This window comes from Peromyscus leucopus, chromosome 11 (genome assembly GCF_004664715.2).
Source record: "Peromyscus leucopus breed LL Stock chromosome 11, UCI_PerLeu_2.1, whole genome shotgun sequence".
Lineage (NCBI taxonomy): Eukaryota > Metazoa > Chordata > Mammalia > Rodentia > Cricetidae > Peromyscus > Peromyscus leucopus.
Window position 1 is genome coordinate 25187535 of NC_051072.1, and position 6718 is coordinate 25194252.

Here is a 6718-nt window from a genome sequence, read left to right on the forward strand (position 1 = left end):
TCAGTCTGAGTGTCTGCAACTAGGAAATGGCTCTTGAAAGATTTCCAATAGATATCCTCCTCTTTTTCAAGACAGGGTTTCTCTGTGTAGTTTTGGTGCCTGTCCTGGATCTCACTCTGTAGACCAGGCTGGCCTCGAACTCACAGAGATCTGCTTGGCTCTGCCTCCTGAGTGCTGGGATTAAAGACGTGTGCCACCACCTCCTGTCCAGTAGATATCATTTTTATGTAGGGAAGATTCTATTGAGGAAGACAGAATTTCAAGAAATGCCTGAATATGGTGTTGTCGCTTGAACTTCCCACTCAGCTATATTGCCTCATTCTTCAACTTTGAACCCATCTCTAAACCTGAGGAAGTAGCCAACCATACATCCAGAGCCTGGCTAAATATTTTCAAGATTTTGTAGCTTTCAGCAACAAAATAAGTCCACATTGCTCATAAGTAAGAACTTTAATTTTGAAGAAACTAGAAGTAATAGAACACAAGGAATCTGTTCGTGTGTGCAAATGCATGTATATTTGCATGTGTTTATGTGCATGCGTGTGTGTGTGTGTGTGTGTGTGTATGTGTGTGTGTGTGCTCATACATGCTTGTGCATGTAACCTAGATACTGAGAAAACTCTATAAAGAAGACACTATTGGTCACATCACACTGAGCTCTTACTGTGTTTAGGCACTGTATTGTGCGTGGGTTTTTGCAGCATCATCTAACCTGATTTTCAAGTACAATAAGCATCAGACATGCATGATGCTGGCTCCTTTTATAGATGGAAAACTTGATGTTTCAAAAAGAGAAATAACCTGTTCATGGTCAAAGAACAAGGAACTGGAAAGCCAAGATTCGAACTGAGGTCTTTCTGGCTGTGGAACTTGAGCTTTTCTTCGCATTGCTCTGTCATGAGCTACACACACACACACAACACACACACACACACACACACACATATACACACACACTCTTACACACACACACACACACACACCATATACATACATATATACATACATACATACAGAATGAGAGAGAGAGCAACCCTGAGAATTCAAGAGCATTTTCTATGTTGTAGCCATGTTCAATAGATAAAGTTCACTGCAACAGAAAGTCTACATGAACCCTGGTTGATGACTGGACTTGGAGGCCCACCTTCATTACTGGATTGTAGCCATACGTCCCACAGTAACTGGCCAGTGTCCTCTTAGTTGGATCTGATTAACAAAGATGCAGGTGAACTCTGGGTCATGTGAACCAAAGCGGCAGAGACCAGTCCTGTGCGAGATACCTGGACCCGCACAGTGGGGCACCGCGGTAAGCTGGGACTTCCTGGATTTCTCCTTGTCTGTGAAGATGCTTGATTCCTTGTTGACAGAGCTGGCTGTTGATTACAGAGCACCCGTTAGCAGGGTCCTCTTGAGCATTTTGGAAAGAGGCTTCTCACCCGCTGGCTGCCTGGCTGGGTCTGTACCCTTTCTGTCTTGTCTCACTCACTTTCCCTCACAAGTCCACAGACCCAGGAGTCCTATTTCCAAAGATTTGGTCTGAACTCCTAGACCAATTATGTTCCCTACTCTCCTTATAAACCTTATTTGCATAGCAATTCCACCATCTGCAGGGCATCCAGCTAAGGACTTCTACCATGCCTCTGGCTGGAAACATCTTAGGAATGGATCTGTGATTCAGTTCTAATGTTTAGCCTGGGGCAGGAAGCCAGCTCAAAGATCTTCAAAGATGGCCAGTTAAGTGATTAAAGGAAACACTTTGCGAACAGATCGATATCCTAAGCTCAGCTCGCATTGAAAGCTGGACCACCAATATAATCAATTTCATGAGGCATTATCCTGCTGCATCAAGAGCCCCGTTCTCTTCATGTGGGCTGCATACATGATGCTTAATAGGAATGTGAGCAAGGGCCATCTCAGAGAGAAGAGGAATTCCATGAATAGCTCATCCATCAAAGATGACAAGAAAATGTTGACTAGCTAAATGGACTTGGTCACCTGCTGCTTCCCGGAAGGTGGCTAATTTGATTTGTCAGCTCAAGGCAGACGCTTGGGACCCAGGCACATCCCAGGACTCTAAAGGATCTATATTGAATTCTGATGTCTTTAGTTTGCTCACTTCCTTTCAGCTGCGTGCACAGGAGAATTCACTGGACACTAGCTAGTATCTCCAGGAGGCTGCTATAAACTGGCAAACAGCAAAGAACTTCTGGCGAAAACAGGTTGAGCTATGACTTGACATGGATGCCTCCTCCAGTCTTGAAGTACCTGGTATTCAGTTACAAGGCTTCTGAGATGTCTCTGCAGCATCGAGCCACTGAGGTGTGACATCAATGTTCATTTTCTTTTATAGAATTAAAGATTCGTTTTGCCCTAAAACACTGTCATTTGTGCATAGCTTAGTTCTTCATGAAACCTCTATTGATCATTGGAGAAAAGGTGGTAAGTTCTTTTCTCTCTCAGAACTTTTTCATCCTCTACAAAAGAAATAACTACCCCAGTTATTCCTGTGCCTCTGCTGGGCTTGTATGAATATTGATCGGAAACATTGCTAGGAGACAATGAAGGGAAAAAAGAAAAAGAAAAGAAGCAACAGAAACCCAGAACACAACAATATGGTCCAACTTGGCACCCAGACATATGATTGGGCGTGAGCAGGGTCACTTTTTAGGAGCAGACACCAATGTACACAGCATGATCTAGCTTTTTGATGAATAAAATCAGGGTTCAGGAGAGCAGCATTATTTTTGGGAATGAGTAAACTGTTCAGGAACACGTGTCTCATGAACTGTCCCAATGAGACTTCTTGGGGCTGCATAGCAATGGTCTGAAAAAGTCAGCTTCAAGTCCTTCCAGCAAGCGGATTATATAAGAGCTTTCTCTGGGCTCCGTAATAGCGAGTTCCCAGTTAGAAGAAAGGGCAGTGTACAGTTACAGAAAGAGTGAACGTAGACATTTTTTTCATGCCTTGCCTGCAAGCCCAGCAAACTGTTTGAGTCAACAACACCTACATTTTACGTGCTTTGGACATGTGGTACCAAACACATATTGTAGTGCACTTGAATTGACTGGTAGTTTTGAATAAGCATAATTTCTTATTGCATTCACTGGAATTTCCCTGTCATATGTTTTATATTTTCAAAGCAGTGAACCAGGAGGCCCAGAGCTTCCAGTATTAGGGAACCAAATCTGAACAATGCCAAAAACCAAGATCTTAGAAAATTAAATAATCTGTGTAATGTGGGTAATGCTTATCACTTTAGAAGGCAGACATCTTGCTGTGGGATGCAAGGGCCAAGTTAAGCGGATCCAGCTGCTGTCCTCCACCTCCTGCACTTGACCCAAGCTCGGTCGTGGTTTCACATCTCACCACCCTGCAGCACAATTATCTTGTTAAAGGAAACCCTGCCTTGCTCTTATCTTGTCTCCACTTCCATAATTCCCATTCTCAGTTTAAAGAGGACAATCCCCGGTGCCGTCTAGATTAGCAAGAGGTTTGACTTTATTTAGAGTTGGCATTTGTCCAAACCAATGAGAAGGTAAAATCCTAAGGTCTAGAAACCAGGTCGATGGAAATGTGGAAGGTTTAGGATTTTCCCACAGTAAATTAAATAATTAACTGTAACAGCTCCCAAAGGCACCGTAGGACAAGCTCCGTAGAAATGACTCGCCAAGTCTTTGTACATGAAGTGCATCCTGGCAGATTGTCAAGTGTCTTTTCCCTCCTCCCTCCCTCCCTCCTCGAGACCAGCTGTTCCATCCCATTTCTGGTTCCCAGGGCACATCTGCAGTGTAGACATCGAGAACCTACACCATCTCTGCCTCACCTGCTTTAATACCTTTTTCTCTGTCACAATTATAACCTCTGGGGCTTTTTGGCTGGAGTGAGGAGCAGGGCACGGGGGCAGGGGAGGGGAGGGAGGCATCTGACTTGACTAAACTCTATGAAACCCAGCATGGTGTGGAACACACAAGTAGCTCGGCGCTCCCAGAGCACAGCGGCATGGGCCTGGAACAAGAAGAAGCAGGAGTTCTGGTTCTTCTGTCTCTTTCTCATCTCTGAGCTAAGGGAGATGGGTTAGATTCATGTCTTAAAGCTTTCATTTCAACAGCGGGATTACTTTTTCAAGTGAAGTCTTCTTCTACCTAAATACACAAGAACTGATGACAAATACTATTTTACAAATTTGCACTCTTCCTGGTTACCTACTGGTCAATGGACATAGGCAATGAGGCTTTCCTTATAAACGGCAAACGTTGGAAACCAGCACTTACGGTGGCAGCTGGGGCTCCCATGATGCCCTGTTTATCGCTAAGCTTTACAGCACAGTTACTTAATACTGAGAAAACCTGATTCACAGTAGGCTGTTCGACAGTATAGGAGCTGTTTTCTTTGTTGCTGTTTCGGGGAAGCCACCACTTAAACTTATTCAGAAGATTAGAAAAAAGAGGGCGGCCATTTCTGATCCACATTGTAATCTTTATTGACTTCTCATGTCAGACAGTGTTTATTAACTCATAAAAGTCAGATGAAAAACCATTCACATTTCCTGAAAGCAACACTGTAAGCCGGTACATCACATTGTGTTTTCTCCTTACATCTGTTTACATGGTTGATAGTCTGTCTGTAGCAAGAGCTGCAGAGAGGCACCGGAAACCCATGATATGGCACAGTTGGACTTGAATATATTTTAAATGTAAATTTAAATTAAAAAAGGAACACTGAACAATTATTGAACCCTGGTTTGCAGTAGGCATGCTGAAGTGTTTAACAATGAAGCCTATTGATCGATGCCTGCGACTTAACTTCGGAATATGTTGGAGAAATGGGCTGATGTACGAGTAAACTTGAGTTGTATAGATCTATGAGAAAGCAAACACATCAAAATGTTACTTGTTGATTGCAATTCTTCCAATGTTCTGTATTTTTGACAATTTTCATAATAAAATGGTGGAGAAAAATGCAAATCAAAAGGTAAATCTCTGAAATGGAAGAGTGTATTTCAAACATACGTAACTTAACATTGTTCTAATTCTCATCCAAAACCCACACTTCACTGATAGAGTGAATTCTTCAAAGTCTCAGTGACCTTAAGTGACTGTCAAATGTGACAGGCACACAGCTGGTTTTAGGACAACATTTCGAGATGACTAGTCCAGAATCCCCATGTGGAATAGTCATAAGTCATTGTGGTGTAACTTTTTTCTGGAGATGTGTGAGCAGGAACTTGCTTATCCTAGATAGGGCTTCGATGACAGACCAAAGGAACAGTCTCACCCAGGAGCAGGGTTCAATTTCTATTTTTATATCTCTACCTTAATATAAAACATCCTGAAAAAGCAACTAACAGGGAAAAGGGATGTGTTTCAGCTCACAGTTCCAGGGGACAGTCCAGGTCACAAGGCACACAGTCACGTCACATCCGCAGTCAGGAGCAGAGAAACGCGCTCAACTCCATCGCCGCCTTGAGCGTCCCTGTCTGTTTTGGTGAGTACCTCTGTCTCATGTCATTAGCATCAGATCCACATCGCCACTTCTCCTGGGAAATGCCAAAATGTCCCCCAGAAGGAGCATTCTTTCTAAACCTTAGATGAATTTTAAGAGAGAGATTTGAGATTTAAAAACCTACGGCAGAAGCAGAATTATTCCTTGTGCCTTCAAAGCCTGGGGTTTGGCTCACTGAGCGTATAGATGAATCATATGAGGGAGATAGTTAGTCCATTGTTTCCTCTGCTGAGAATCTGATTCCTGTAATCCCAAATACATGTCCTAGAATAAGCAGGCTAGCTCTCTCCAATGGACAGCTCAAATCCTGAAGTGGTTACGTTCACACAGGCAGGGGAACCTGTGCTGAGGAACTTGCCAAACACAGCCGAAGCAGAGCCAACACCACCAGGCTGTCTAGAATTTGAATGCAGTCTCGCTGTTTCAGCATACCTGGAAGGCATCGTGCGGTCCACACAAGAGGACAGGGTCTGTATAAACTCCAGAGGCCATGAGTCTAGGTGAGCCAACTTTAATTCACAGGTGGCGATGCAGGCTCCTTTCCCCTTCTGCCCCGTGGCAAAAGGCGGGTGTGTTCCATCTGTTTACAATGACTACAGTTGCTTTCCAGCAGAACCTTAATCTTATTTTGCAAATCTTATTCCTGATATGCCTCAAACCATCTGCCCATTCTTCCATGCACTACCTTGGGGCTATTTGGCAAATGTCTCTCCTACCCTGTAAGTGGAATATTTTCACTGAGTACCTAACCCTTCCAAAGACATGTTGCCATGACTGGTAGATATTCCTTAGCAGACTTTGGTTCTTCTTCTAAACCCAATATGGCTTTAATGATTTTCAATATGGACAAAAATAAAGTCAAGGGTGCAGGAGGCATGGATGAAGTCACGTGGGCTTCATATCTTGGCTGTTTGAACATGCTGTCAGTCACACTACAAAGAACGGGTTGGAATCTTACTAATATGTGTTCAGTGTGGGAAGACGGCCCATTTCAGATTCAGGCTTGTGGAGTTTTGGAAAAAAAATAGTGATAGGATCTAAGCGATGGAACCTCCAGTGTCTTGTCTTGGTAGAGGGGAGCCAAGTTCTCATGAAGTGGCTGTAATTCACCTTTTCTATAGGACTTTGCTCTCTTCCCTTATTTAAAACTCTAAGATCCTCAGAATCCCCAAGCTGGATGTAGAATATATGATCAGGCAATTCACCGAGCACAGA